We start from the raw sequence: 15,414 nt of genomic DNA, 5'->3' as shown, positions 1-15,414 counted from the left end.
TTGGGGGATAGCTGTCGTGGTAGATCAGTGGTAGAGCATTGAACGCGTTATTCGAAGGTCGCAGGTTCGAATCCTGCCCACGGCAAGTTATCTTTTCACTCACTTTTCTTTTCATTACCATTACAACTGGCCAAATAAAGTCCCCTATACCTTCCTTGGCAATATTGTCTGTTACATCACAATTTTATTGTGTGAATCACAAAAACGAGCCCATAAGTATACACTTGTTTTCCTTATTCATTAACGAGGGTCTTGTACTGGCAGACTTGGTGCATTTAGGTTGTATATGGGGAACTATTGGTCAGCTGCTAGTTAGTGATAGGTTCACGTGCTACGTGACGCCAAACAGGCTCATAAAGAGTGTGCCACACTCGCTGCCATGGCTACTAGTGGCGCTGATTGACACTTCCACGTTTAAATTGACATAGATACCCAATAAATTGGCTTGGGGGATAGCTGTCGTGGTAGCTCAGTGGTAGAGAATCGAACGCGTTATTTGAAGGTCGCAGGTTCGGATCCTGCCCACGGCAAGTTATCTTTTCACCCACTTTTCTTCTCATTAACACTACAACTGGCCAAATAAACTCCCCTATACTTTCCTTGGCCTTATTGTCTGTTACATCTTATTATTCTTGTGTAAAACACGAAAAACGAGCCCTTAAGTATACATCTGTTTCTCTCTTTTATTAACGAGGGTCTCGTACTGGCAGACTTGGTGCATTTAGGTTGTATACGGGGGACTATTGGTCAGCTGCCAGTTTGTAATAAGTTCATGCGCTACGTGACGCCAAACAGGCTCATAAAGAGTGTGCCACACTCGCCGCTACTAATGGCGCTGAATAACACTGCCACGTTTAAATTGACAAAGATGCCCAATAATGTGGCTGGGGGACAGCTGTCGTGGTAGCTCAGTGGTAGAGAATTGAACGCGTTATTCGAAGGTCGTATGTTCGGATCCTGCCCACGGCAATCTATCTTTTCACCCAATTTTCTTCTCATTTACAATACTATTGGCCTAATAACTTCCCCTATACTTCCCTTGGCATTACGGTCTGTTACGTCTTATTATATTGTGTAAAAAACGAAAAACGAGCCCTTAAGTATACACTTGTTTCCCTTATTCATTAACAAAGTTCTCGTACTGGCACACTTGGTGCATTTAGGTAGTATACAGGGGAATATTTGTCAGCTGCCAGTTAGTAATCAGTTCACGTGCTACGTTACGCCAAACAGGCTCATAAAGAGTGTGCCACACTCGCTGCCATGGCTACTAGTGGCGCTGAATAACACTACCACGTTTAAATTTACAAAGATACCCAATAAAGTGGCTGGGGGGATAGCTGTCGTGGTAGCTCTGTGCTAGAGCATTGAACGCGTTATTCGAAGATCGTATGACGAGATCCTGCCCACGGCAAGGTATATTTTCACCCACTTTTCTTCTCATTACCAATACAATTGGCCTAATAACTTCCCCTATACTTTCCTTGGCATTATTGTCTGTTACATCTCATTATATTGTGTGTAAAACACAAAAAACGAGCCTTTAGATATACATCTGTTTTTCTTATTCATTAACGAGGGTCTCGTACTCGCAGACTTTGTGCATTTAGTTTGTATACGGGGGACTATTGGTCACCTGCCAGTTAGTAGTAAGTTCACGTGCTACGTGACGCCAAACAGGCTCATAAAGAGTGAGCCACACTCGCTGCCACGGTTACTAGTGCCGCTGATGGACACTCCTACGTTTAAATTGACATAGATACCAAATAAAGTGGCTGGGGGATAGCTTTCGTGGTAGCTCAGTGGTAGAGCATCGAACGCGTTATTAGAAGGTCGCACGTTCAGTTCCTGCCCACAGCAAGTTATCTTTTCACTCACTTTTCTTCTCAATAACATTAAAACTGGTAAAATAAATTCCCTTATACTTTCCTTAGCAATATTGTCTGTTACATCTTATTATTATTGTGTAAAACACGAAAAACAAGTCCTAAGTATACATCTGTTTCTCTTATTCATTTACGAGGGTCTCGTACTGGCAGACTTTATGCATTTAGGTTGTATACGGGGGACTATTGGTCAGCTGCCAGTTTGTAATAGATTCACGCGCTACGTGACGCCAAACAGGCTCATAAAGAGTGTGCCACACTCGCCGCCATGGCTACTAGTGGCGCTGAATAACACTGCTACGTTTAAATTGACAAATATGCCCAATAAAGTGGCTGGGGGATTGCTGTCGTGGTAGCTCAGTGGTAAAGCATTGAACGCCTTATTCGAAGGTCGCATGTTCCGATCCTGCCCACGGCAACTTATCTTTTCACCCACTTTTCTTCTCATTTACATTATTATTGGCCTAATAACTTCCACTATGATTTCCTTGGCGTTACGGTCTGTTACATCTTATTAATATTGTGTAAAAAACGAAAAACGAGCCCTTAAGTATACACTTGTTTTCCTTATTCATTAACGAGGGTCTCGTACTGGCATACTCGGTGCATTTAGGTTTTATACGAGGGACTATTGATCAGCTTTCAGTTCGTGATAAGTTCACGTGCTACGTGACGTCAAACAGGCTCATAAAGAGTGTGCCACACTCGCCGCCATGGCTACTAGTGGCGCTGATTGACACTCCCACGTTTAAATTGACATAGATACCCAAAGAAGTGGCTGGAGGGATAGCTGTCGTGGTAGCTCAGTGGTGGAGCATCAAACGCGTTATTATAAAGTTGCGGGTTCGGATCCTGCCAATGGCAAGTTATCTTTTCACCCACTTTTCTTCTCATTAACATTACAATTGGCCTATAACTTCCCCCATACCTTCCTTGGCAATATTGTCTGTTACATCTCAATAGTATCGAGTAATACACAAAAACGAGCCCTTAAGTATACACTTGTTTCCCTTATTCATTAACAAAGGTCTCGTCCTGGCAGACGTGGTGCATTTAGGTAGTATACAGGGGAATATTTGTCAGCTGCCAGTTAGTAAGAAGTTCACGCGCTACGTTACGCCAAAGAGGCTCATAAAGAGTGTGCCACTTTCGCTGCCAGGGCTACTAGTGGCGCTGATTGACATTCCCACGTATAAATTGACATAGATACCCAATAAAGGGCATGGGGGATAGCTCTCGTGGTAGCTCAGTGATAGAGCATCAAATGCGTTGTTCGAAGGTCGCAGGTTTGGATCCTGCCCAGGCAAGATATGTTTTCACCCACTTTTCTTCTCATTTACATTACAATTGGCCTATTACCTTCCCCTATACTTTCTTTGGCATTATTGTCTGTTACATCTCATTATTAGTGTGTAAACACGAAAAACGAACCCTTAAGTATACACTTGTTTTCCTTATTCATTAACGAGGCTCTCGTACTAGCAGACTTGGTGCATTTAGGTTGTATATGGGTGACTATTGGTCAGCTGCGAGTTCGTAATAAGTTCCCGTGCTACGTGACGCCAAACAGGCTCATACAGAGTGTGCCACATTCGCCGCCATGGCTACTACTGGCGCTGATTGACACTCCCACGTTTAAATTGACATAGATACCCAAAAAAAGGGCTGGGGGGATAGCTGCCGTGGTAGGTCAGTAGTAGAGCATCGAACCCGTTATTCGAAGGTCGCAGGTTCGGATCCTGCCCACGGCAAGTTATCTTTTCACCCACTTTTCTTCTCATTTACATTACTATTGGCCTAATAACTTCCCCTATACTTTCCTTGGCATTACGGTCTGTTACATCTTATTAATATTGTGAAATAAACGAAAAACGAGCCCTTAAGTTTACACTTGTTTTCCATATTCATTAACGAGGGTCTTGTACTGGCAGACTTGTGCATTTAGGTTGTATACGGGGAACTATTGGTCAGCTGCTAGTTAGTAATAGGTTCACGTGCTACGTGACGCCAAACAGGCTCATAAAGAGTGTGCCACACTCGCTGCCATGGCTACTAGTGGCGCTGATTGACACTTCCACGTTTAAATTGACTTAGATACCCAATAAATTGGCTTGGGGGATAGCTGTCGTGGTAGCTCAGTGGTAGAGAATCGAACGCGTTATTCGAAGGTCGCAGGTTCGGATCCTGCCCACGGCAAGTTATCTTTTCACCCACTTTTCTTCTCATTAACACTACAACTGGCCAAATAAATTCCCCTATACTTTCCTTGGCCTTATTGTCTGTTACATCTCACTATTATTGTGTAAAACACGAAAATCAAGCCCTTAAGTATACATCTGTTTTTCTTATTCATTAACGAGGGTCTCGTACTCGCAGACTTGGTGCATTTAGGTTGTATACGAAGGACTATTGGTCACCTGCCTGTTAGTAGTAAGTTCACGTGCTACGTTACGCTAAACAGGCTCATAAAGAGTGTGCCACACTCGCTGCCATGGCTACTAGCTGCGCTGATTCACACTCCCTCGTTTAAATTGACATAGATACCCAATATATTGGCTTGGGGGATAGCTTTCATGGTAGCTCAGTGGTAGAGCATCGAACGCGTTATTCGAAGGTCGCAGGTTCGAATCCTGCCCACGGCAAGTTATCTTTTCACTCACTTTTCTTTTCATTACCATTACAACGGGCCAAATAAAGTCCCCTATACGTTCCTTGGCAATATTGTCTGTTACATCTTATTATTCTTGTGTAAAAAACGAAAAACGAGCCCGTAAGTATACATCTGTTTCTCTTATTTATTAACGAGGGTCTCATACTGGCAGACTTGGTGCATTTAGGTTGTATACGGGGGACTATTGGTCAGCTGCCAGTTTGTAAAAAGTTCATGCGCAACGTGACGCCAAACAGGCTCATAAAGAGTGTGCCACACTCCCCGCTACTAATGGCGCTGAATAACACTGCCACGTTTAAATTGACAAAGATGCCCAATAATGTGGCTGGGGGACAGATGTCGTGGTAGCTCAGTGGTAGAGAATTGAACGCGTTATTCGAAGGTCGTATGTTCGGATCCTGCCCATGGCAATCTATCTTTTCACCTACTTTTCTTCTCATTTACATTACTATTGGCCTAATAACTTCCCCTATACTTCCCTTGGCATTACGGTCTGTTACATCTTATTATATTGTGTAAAAAACGAAAAACGAGCCCTTAAGTATACACTTGTTTCCCTTATTCATTAACAAAGGTCTCGTACTGGTACACTTGGTGCATTTAGGTAGTATACAGGGGAATATTTGTCAGCTGCCAGTTTGTAATCAGTTCACGTGGTACGTTACGCCAAACAGGCTCATAAAGAGTGTGCCACACTCGCTGCCATGGCTACTAGTGGCGCTGAATAACACTGCTACGTTTAAATTGACCAATATGCCCAATAAAGTGGCTGGGGGATAGCTGTCGTGGTAGCTCAGTGGTAAAGCATTGAACGCGTTATTCGAAGGTCGCATATTCCGATCCTGCCCACGGCAACTTATCTTTTCACCCACTTTTCTTCTCATTTACATTATTATTGGCCTAATAACTTCCCCTATGCTTTCCTTGGCGTTACGGTCTGTTACATCTTATTAATATTGTGTAAAAAACGAAAAAGGAGTCCTTAAGTATACACTTGTTTTCCTTATTCATTAACGAGGGTCTGGTACTGGCAGACTCGGTGCATTTAGGTTTTATACGAGGGACTATTGATCAGCTTTCAGTTCGTGATAAGTTCACGTGCTACGTGACGTCAAACAGGCTCATAAAGAGTGTGCCACACTCGCCGCCATGGCTACTAGTGGCGCTGATTGAAACTCCCACGTTTAAATTGACATAGATACCCAAAGAAGTGGCTGGAGGGATAGCTGTCGTGGTAGCTCAGTGGTGGAGCATCGAACGTGTTATTCGAAGGACGCAGGTTTGGATCCTGCCAAGGCAAGTTATGTTTTCACCCACTTTTATTCTCACTTACAATACAAATGGCCTAATACCTCCCCCTATACTCTCCTTGATTTTATTGTCTGTTACATGTCAATATTATTGCGCAAAAACACAAAAACGAGCCCTTAAGTATACACTTGTTTCCCTTATTCATTAACAAAGGTCTCGTACTGGCAGACTTGGTGCATTTAGGTAGTATACAGGGGAATATTGGTCAGCTGCCAGTTAGTAAGAAGTTCACGCGTTACGTTACGCCAAACAGGCTCATAAAGAGTGTGCCACTTTCGCCGCCATGGCTACTAGTGGCGCTGATTGACACTCGCACGTATAAATTGACATAGATACCCAATAAAGTGGCTGGGATATAGCTGTCGTGGTAGCTCAGTGATAGAGCATCGAATGCGTTGTTCGAAGGTCACAGGTTTGGATCCTGCCCAGGCAAGTTATGTTTTCACCCACTTTTCTTCTCAATAACACTACAACTGGCCAAATAAATTCCCCTATACTTTCCTTGGCATTATTGTCTGTTACATCTCATTATTATTGTGTAAAACACGAAAATCAAGCCCTTAAGTATACATCTGTTTCTCTTATTCATTACCGACGGTCTCGTACTGGCAGACTTGGTGCATTTAGGCTGTATACGGGGGAATATTGGTCAGCTGCCAGTTTGTAATAAGTTCATGCGCTACCTGACGCCAAACAGGCTCATAAAGAGTGTACCACACTCGCCGCCATATATACTAGTGGCGCTGAATAACACTGCCACGTTTATATTGACAAAGATGCCCAATAATGTGGCTGGGGGATAGCTAACGTGGTAGCTCAGTGGTAGAGAATTGAACGCGTTATTCGAAGGTCGTATGTTCGGATCCTGCCCACGGCAAGCTATCTTTTCACCCAATTTTCTTCTCATTTACATTACTATTGGCCTAATAACTTCCCCTATACTTTCCTTGGCATTACGGTCTGTTACATTTTATTATATTGTGTAAAAAACGAAAAACGAGCCCTTAAGTATACACTTGTTTCCCTTATTCATTAACAAAGGTCTCGTACTGGCAGACTCGATGCATTTAGGTTTTATACGAGGGACTATTGATCAGCTTTCAGTTCGTGATAAGTTCACGTGCTACGTGACGTCAAACAGGCTCATAAAGAGTGTGCCACACTCGCCGCCATGGCTACTAATGGCGCTGATTGAAACTCCCACGTTTAAATTGACATAGATACCCAAAGAAGTGGCTGGAGGGATAGCTGTCGTGGTAGCTCAGTGGTGGAGCATCAAACGCGTTATTATAAAGTTGCGGGTTCGGGTCCTGCCAATGGCAAGTTATCTTTTCACCCACTTTTCTTCTCATTTACAATACAAATGGCCTAATACCTTCCCCTATACTTTTCTTGGTTTTATTGTCTGTTACATCTCATTAATATTGTGTAAAACACAAAAACGAGCCCTTAAATATACACTTGTTTCCCTTATTCATTAACAAAGGTCTCGTACTGGCAGACTTGGTGCATTTAGGTTTTATACAGGGAAATATTGGTCAGCTGCCAGTTAGTAAGAAGTTCACGCGTTACATTACGCCAAACAGGCTCATAAAGATTGTGCCACACTCGCCGCCATGGATACTAGTGGCGCTGATTGACACTCCCACGTATAAATTGACATAGACACCCAATAAAGTGGCTGGGGGAATAGCTGTCGTGGTAGCTCAGTGATAAAGCATCGAACGCGTTATTCGAAGGACGCAGGTTCGGATCCTGCCCAGGCAAGTTATGTTTTCACCCACTTTTATTCTCACTTACAATACAAATGGCCTAATACCTCCCCCTATACTCTCCTTGATTTTATTGTCTGTTACATGTCATTATTATTGTGCAAAAACACAAAAACGAGCCCTTAAGTATACACTTGTTTCCCTTATTCATTAACAAAGGTTTCGTACTGGCAGACTTGGTGCATTTAGGTAGTATACAGGGGAATATTGGTCAGCTGCCAGTTAGTAAGAAGTTCACGCGTTACGTTACGCCAAACAGGCTCATAAAGAGTGTGCCACTTTCGCCGCCATGGCTACTAGTGGCGCTGATTGACACTCGCACGTATAAATTGACATAGATACCCAATAAAGTGGCTGGGATATAGCTGTCGTGGTAGCTCAGTGATAGAGCATCGAATGCGTTGTTCGAAGGTCACAGGTTTGGATCCTGCCCAGGCAAGTTATGTTTTCACCCACTTTTCTTCTCAATAACACTACAACTGGCCAAATAAATTCCCCTATACTTTCCTTGGCATTATTGTCTGTTACATCTCATTATTATTGTGTAAAACACGAAAATCAAGCCCTTAAGTATACATCTGTTTCTCTTATTCATTACCGACGGTCTCGTACTGGCAGACTTGGTGCATTTAGGCTGTATACGGGGGAATATTGGTCAGCTGCCAGTTTGTAATAAGTTCATGCGCTACCTGACGCCAAACAAGCTCATAAAGAGTGTGCCACACTCGCCGCCATATATACTAGTGGCGCTGAATAACACTGCCACGTTTATATTGACAAAGATGCCCAATAATGTGGCTGGGGGATAGCTGTCGTGGTAGCTCAGTGGTAGAGAATTGAACGCGTTATTCGAAGGTCGTATGTTCGGATCCTGCCCACGGCAAGCTATCTTTTCACCCAATTTTCTTCTCATTTACATTACTATTGGCCTAATAACTTCCCCTATACTTTCCTTGGCATTACGGTCTGTTACATTTTATTATATTGTGTAAAAAACGAAACACGAGCCCTTAAGTATACACTTGTTTCCCTTATTCATTAACAAAGGTCTCGTACTGGCAGACTCGGTGCATTTAGGTTTTATACGAGGGACTATTGATCAGCTTTCAGTTCGTGATAAGTTCACGTGCTACGTGACGTCAAACAGGCTCATAAAGAGTGTGCCACACTCGCCGCCATGGCTACTAGTGGCGCTGATTGACACTCCCACGTTTAAATTGACATAGATACCCAAAGAAGTGGCTGGAGGGATAGCTGTCGTGGTAGCTCAGTGGTGGAGCATCAAACGCGTTATTATAAAGTTGCGGGTTCGGGTCCTGCCAATGGCAAGTTATCTTTTCACCCACTTTTCTTCTCATTTACAATACAAATGGCCTAATACCTTCCCCTATACTTTTCTTGGTTTTATTGTCTGTTACATCTCATTAATATTGTGTAAAACACAAAAACGAGCCCTTAAATATACACTTGTTTCCCTTATTCATTAACAAAGGTCTCGTACTGGCAGACTTGGTGCATTTAGGTTTTATACAGGGAAATATTGGTCAGCTGCCAGTTAGTAAGAAGTTCACGCGTTACGTTACGCCAAACAGGCTCATAAAGATTGTGCCACACTCGCCGCCATGGATACTAGTGGCGCTGATTGACACTCGCACGTATAAATTGACATAGATACCCAATAAATTGGCTGGGATATAGCTGTCGTAGTAGCTCAGTGATACAGCATCGAATGCGTTGTTCGAAGGTCACAGGTTTGGATCCTGCGCACGGCAAGTTATCGTTTCACCCACTTTTATTCTCACTTACATTACAAATGGCCTAATACCTTCCCCTATTCTCTCCTTGATTTTATTGTCTGTTACATGTCATTAGTATTGTGTAAAACACAAAAACGAGCCCTTAAGTATACACTTGTTTCCCTTATTCATTAACAAAGGTCTCGTACTGGCAGACTTAGTGCATTTAGGTAGTATACAGGGGAATATTGGTCAGCTGCCAGTTAGTAAGAAGTTCATGCGCTACGTTACGCCAAACAGGCTCATAAAGAGTGTGCCACTTTCGCCGCCATGGCTACTAGTGGCGCTGATTGACACTCGCACGTATAAATTGACATAGATACCCAATAAAGTGGCCGGGATATAGCTGTCGTGGTAGCTCAGTGATAGAGCATCGAATGCGTTGTTCGAAGGTCGCAGGTTTGGATCCTGCCCAGGCAAGTTATGTTTTCACCCACTTTTCTTCTCAATAACACTACAACTGGCCAAATAAATTCCCCTATATTTTCCTTATCATTATTGTCTGTTACATCTCATTATTATTGTGTAAAACACGAAAATCAAGCCCTTAAGTATACATCTGTTTCTCTTATTCATTACCGAGGGTCTCGTACTGGCAGACTTGGTGCATTTAGTTTGTATACGGGGGACTATTGGTCAGCTACCAGTATGTAATAAGTTCATGCGCTACCTGACGTCAAACAGGCTCATAAAGAGTATGCCACACTCGCCGCCATATATACTAGTGGCGCTGAATAACACTGCCACGTTTAAATTGACAAAGATGCTCAATAATGTGGCTGGCGGATAGCTGTCGTGGTAGCTCAGTGGTAGAGAATTGAACGCGTTATTCGAAGGTCGTATGTTCGGATCCTGCCCACGGCAAGCTATCTTTTCACCCAGTTTTCTTCTCATTACATTACTATTGGCCTAGTAACTTCCCCTATACTTTCCTTGGCATTACGGTCTGTTACATTTTATTATATTGTGTAAAAAACGAAAAACGAGCACTTAAGTATACACTTGTTTTCCTTATTCATTAACAAAGATGTCGTACTGGCACACTTGGTGCACTTAGGTAGTATACAGGGGAATATTGGTCAGCTGCCAGTTAGTAATCAGTTCACGTGCTACGTTACGCCAAACAGGCTCATAAAGAGTGTGCCACACTCGCTGCCATGCCTAATAGTGGCGCTGAATAACACTGCCACGTTTAAATTTACAAAGATACCCAATAAAGTGGCTGGGGGGATAGCTGTCGTGGTAGCTATGTACTGGAGCATTGAACAGGTTATTCGAAGATCGCATGACCAGATCCTGCCCACGGCAAGGTATCTTTTTACCCACTTTTCTTCTCATTACCAATACAATTGGCCTAATAACTTCCCCTATACTTTCCTTGGCATTATTGTCTAATACATCTCATTATATTGTGTGTAAAACACAAAAAACGAGCCCTTAGATATACATCTGTTTTTCTTATTCATTAACGAGGGTCTCGTACTCGCAGACTTTGAGCATTTAGTTTGTATACGGGGGACTATTGGTCACCTGCAAGTTAGTTGTAAGTTCACGTGCTACGTGACGCCAAACAGGTTCATAAAGAGTGAGCCACACTCGCTGCCACGGTTACTAGTGCCGCTGATGGACACTCCTACGTTTAAATTGACATAGATACCAAATAAAGTGGCTGGAGGATAGCTTTCGTGGTAGCTCAGTGGTAGAGCATCGAACGCGTTATTAGAAGGTCGCAGGTTCGGTTCCTGCCCACAGCAAGTTATCTTTTCACCCACTTTTCTTCTCATTTACATTACTATTGGCCTAATAACTTCCCCTATACTTTCCTTGGCGTTACAGTCTGTTAAATCTTATTAATATTGTGTAAAAAACGAAAAACGAGCCCCTAAGTATACACTTGTTTTCCTTATTCATTAACGAGGGTCTCGTACTGGCAGACTCGGTGCATTTAGGTTTTATACGAGGGACTATTATCAGCTTTCAGTTCGTAATAAGTTCACGTGCTACGTGACGTCAAACAGGCTCATAAAGAGTGTGCCACACTCGCCGCCATGGCTACTAGTGGCGCTGATTGACACTCCCACGTTTAAATTGACATAGATGGCCAATAATGTGGCTGGGGGATAGCTGTCGTGGTAGCTCAGTGGTAGAGAATTGAACGCGTTATTCGAAGGTCGTATGTTCAGATCCTTCCCACGGCAAGCTATCTTTTCACCCAATGTTCTTCTCATTTACATTACTATTGGCCTAATAACTTCCCCTATACTTTCCTTGGCATTACGGTCTGTTACATTTTATTATATTGTGTCAAAAACGAAAAACTAGCCCTTAAGTATACACTTGTTTCCCTTATTCATTAACAAAGGTCTCGTACTGGCACACTTGGTGCATTTAGGTAGTATACAGGGGAATATTGGTCTGCTGCCAGTTTGTAATCAGTTCACGTGCTACGTTACGCCATACAAGCTCATAAAGAGTGTGCCACACTCGCTGCCATGGCTAATAGTGGCGCTGAATAACACTGCCACGTTTAAATTTACAAAGATACCCAATAAAGTGGCTGGGGAGTAGCTGTCGTGGTAGCTCTGTGCTAGAGCATTGAACGCGTTATTCGAAGATCGCATGACCAGATCCTGCCCACGGAAAGGTATCTTTTCACCCACTTTTCTTCTCATTACCAATACAATTGGCCTAATAACTTCCCCTATACTTTCCTTGGCATTATTGTCTGTTACATCTCATTATATTGTGTGTAAAACACAAAAAACGAGCCCTTAGATATACATCTGTTTTTCTTATTCATTAACGAGGGTCTCGTACTCGCAGACTTTGTGCATTTAGTTTGTATACGGGGGACTATTGGTCACCTGCCAGTTAGTAGTAAGTTCACGTTCTACGTGACGCCAAACAAGTTCATAAAGAGTGAGCCACACTCGCTGCCACGGTTACTAGTGCCGCTGATGGACACTTCTACGTTTAAATTGACATAGATACCAAATAAAGTGGCTGGGGGGATAGCTGTCGGGGTAGCTCAGTGGTAAAGCATTGAACGCGTTATTCGAAGGTCGTATGTTCGGATCCTGCCCACGGCAAGTTATCTTTTCACCCACTTTTCTTCTCATTTACAATACTATTGGCCTAATAACTTCCTTTATACTTTCCTTGGCGTTATGATCTGTTACATCTTATTTTTATTGTGTAAAAAACGAAAAACAAGCCCTTAAGTATACACTTGTTTTCCTTATTCATTAAAGAGGGTCTCGTACTGGCAGACTTGGTGCATTTAGGTAGTATACAGGGAAATATTGGTCAGCTGCCAGTTAGTAAGAAGTTCACGCACTACGTTACGCCAAACAGGCTCAGAAAAAGTGTGCCATGCTCGCCACCATATATACTAGTGGCGCTGAATAACACTGCCAGGTTTAAATTTACAAAGATACCCAATAAAGTGGCTGGGGGGATAGCTGTCGTGGGAGCTCCGTGCTAGAGCATTGAACACGTTATTCGAAGGTCGCAGGTTGGGATCCTGCCCCGGCACGCTATGTTTTCACACACTTTTCTTCTCATTACCATTACAACTGGCCTAATACGTTCCCCTATAGTTTTCTTGGCAATATTGTCTGGTGCATCTTATTATTATCTGTAAAACACGAAAAACGAGCCCTTCAGTACACATCTGTTTCTCTTATTCATTAACGAGGCTCTCGTACTAGCGGACTTGGTGCATTTAGGTTGTTTACGGAGGACTATGGGTCAGCTGCCAGTTAGTAATAAGTTTACGCACTACGTGACGCCAAACAGGCTCAGAAAGAGTATGCCACACTCGCCGCCATGGCTACTAGTGGCGCTGAATAACACTGCCACGTTTAAATTGACAAAGATACCCAATAAAGTGGCTGTGGGGATAGGGGTCGTGGTAGCTAGGTGGTAGAGCATTGAACGTGTTATTCGAAGGTCGCATGTACGGATCCTGCCCACGGCAAGTTATCTTTTCACCCACTTTTCTTCTCATTACCATTACAATTGGCCTAATAACTTCCACTATACTTTCCTTTGCATTACGGTCTGTTACATCTCTTTAGTATTGTGTAAAACACAAAAAACGAGCCCTTAAGTATACACTTGTTTCCCTTTTTTATTAACGAGGGTCTCGTACTGGCAGACTTGGTGCATTTAGGTTGTATATGGGGGACTATTAGTCAGCTGCTAGTTAGTAATAAGTTCACGTGCTACGTGACGCCAAACAGGCTCATAAGAGTGTGCCACACTCGCCGCCATGGCTACTAGTGGCGCTGATTGACACTCCCACGTATAAATTGACATAGATACCCAATAAAGTGGCTGGGGGGATAACTGTCGTGGTAGCTCCGTGCTAGAGCATTGAACACGTTATTCGAAGGTCGCAGGTTGGGATCCTGCCACGGCACGCTATCTTTTCACACACTTTTCTTCTCATTACCATTACAACTGGCCTAATACGTTCCCCTATAGTTTCCTTGGCAATATTGTCTGGTACATCTTATTATTATCTGAAAACACGAAAAACGAGCCCTTCAGTACACATCTGTTTCTCTTATTCATTAACGAGGCTCTCGTACTAGCGGACTTGGTGCATTTAGGTTGTATATGGGTGACTATTGGTCAGCTGCGAGTTCGTAATAAGTTCCCGTGCTACGTGACGCCAAACAGGCTCATAAAGAGTGTGCCACATTCGCCGCCATGGCTACTACTGGCGCTGATTTACACTCCCACGTTTAAATTGACATGGATACCCAATAAAGTGGCTGGGGAGATAGCTGTCGTGGTAGCTCAGTGATAGAGCATTGAACGCGTTATTCGAAGATCGCAGGTTCGGATCCTGCCCTCGGCAAGTTATCTTTTCACCCACTTTTCTTCTCATTAACATTACAATTGGCCTAATAACTTCCCTTATACCTTCCTTGGCAATATTGTCTGTTACATATCAATATTATTGAGTAATACACAAAAACAAGCCCTTAAGTATACACTTGTTTCCCTTATTCATTAACAAAGGTCTCGTCCTGGCAGACGTGGTACATTTAGATATTATACAGGGGAATATTGGTCAGCTGCCAGTTAGTGAGAAGTTCACGCGCTACGTTACGCCAAACAGGCTCATAAAGAGTGTGCCACTTTCGCTGCCAGGGCTACTAGTGGCGCTGATTGACATTCCCACGTATAAATTGACATAGATAACAATAAAGGGCATGGGGGATAGCTCTCGTGGTAGCTCAGTGATAGAGCATCAAATGCGTTGTTCGAAGGTCGCAGGTTTGGATCCTGCCCAGGCAAGATAAGTTTTCACCCACTTTTCTTCTCATTTACATTACAATTGGCCTATTAACTTCCCCTATATTTTCCTTGGCATTATTGTCTGTTACATCTCATTATTAGTGTGTAAACACGAAAAACGAACCCTTAAGTATACACTTTTTTTCCTTATTCATTAACGAGGCTCTCGTACTAGCAGACTTGGTGCATTTAGGTTGTATATGGGTGACTATTGGTCAGCGGCGAGTTCGTAATAAATTCCCGTGCTACGTGACGCCAAACAGGCTCATAAAGAGTGTGCCACATTCGCCGCCATGGCTACTACTGGCGCTGATTGACACTCCCACGTTTAAATTGACATAGATACCCAAAAAAAAGGCTGGGGGAATAGCTGCCGTGGTAGGTCAGTAGTAGAGCATCGAACGCGTTATTCGAAGGTCGCAGGTTCGGATCCTGCCCACGGCAAGTTATCTTTTCGCCCACTTTTCTTCTCATTTACATTACTATTGGCCTAATAACTTCCCCTATACTTTCCTTGGCATTACGGTCTGTTACATCTTAATAATATAGTGTAATAAACGAAAAACGAGCCCTTAAGTGTACACTTGTTTTCCTTATTCATTAACGAAGGTCTCGTACTGGCAGACTTGGTGCATTTAGGTTTTACATGGGTGACTATTGGTCAGCTG

Source organism: Rhipicephalus microplus, chromosome X (genome assembly GCF_043290135.1).
Source record: "Rhipicephalus microplus isolate Deutch F79 chromosome X, USDA_Rmic, whole genome shotgun sequence".
NCBI lineage: Eukaryota > Metazoa > Arthropoda > Arachnida > Ixodida > Ixodidae > Rhipicephalus > Rhipicephalus microplus.
This window is presented reverse-complemented; position numbering follows the sequence as displayed.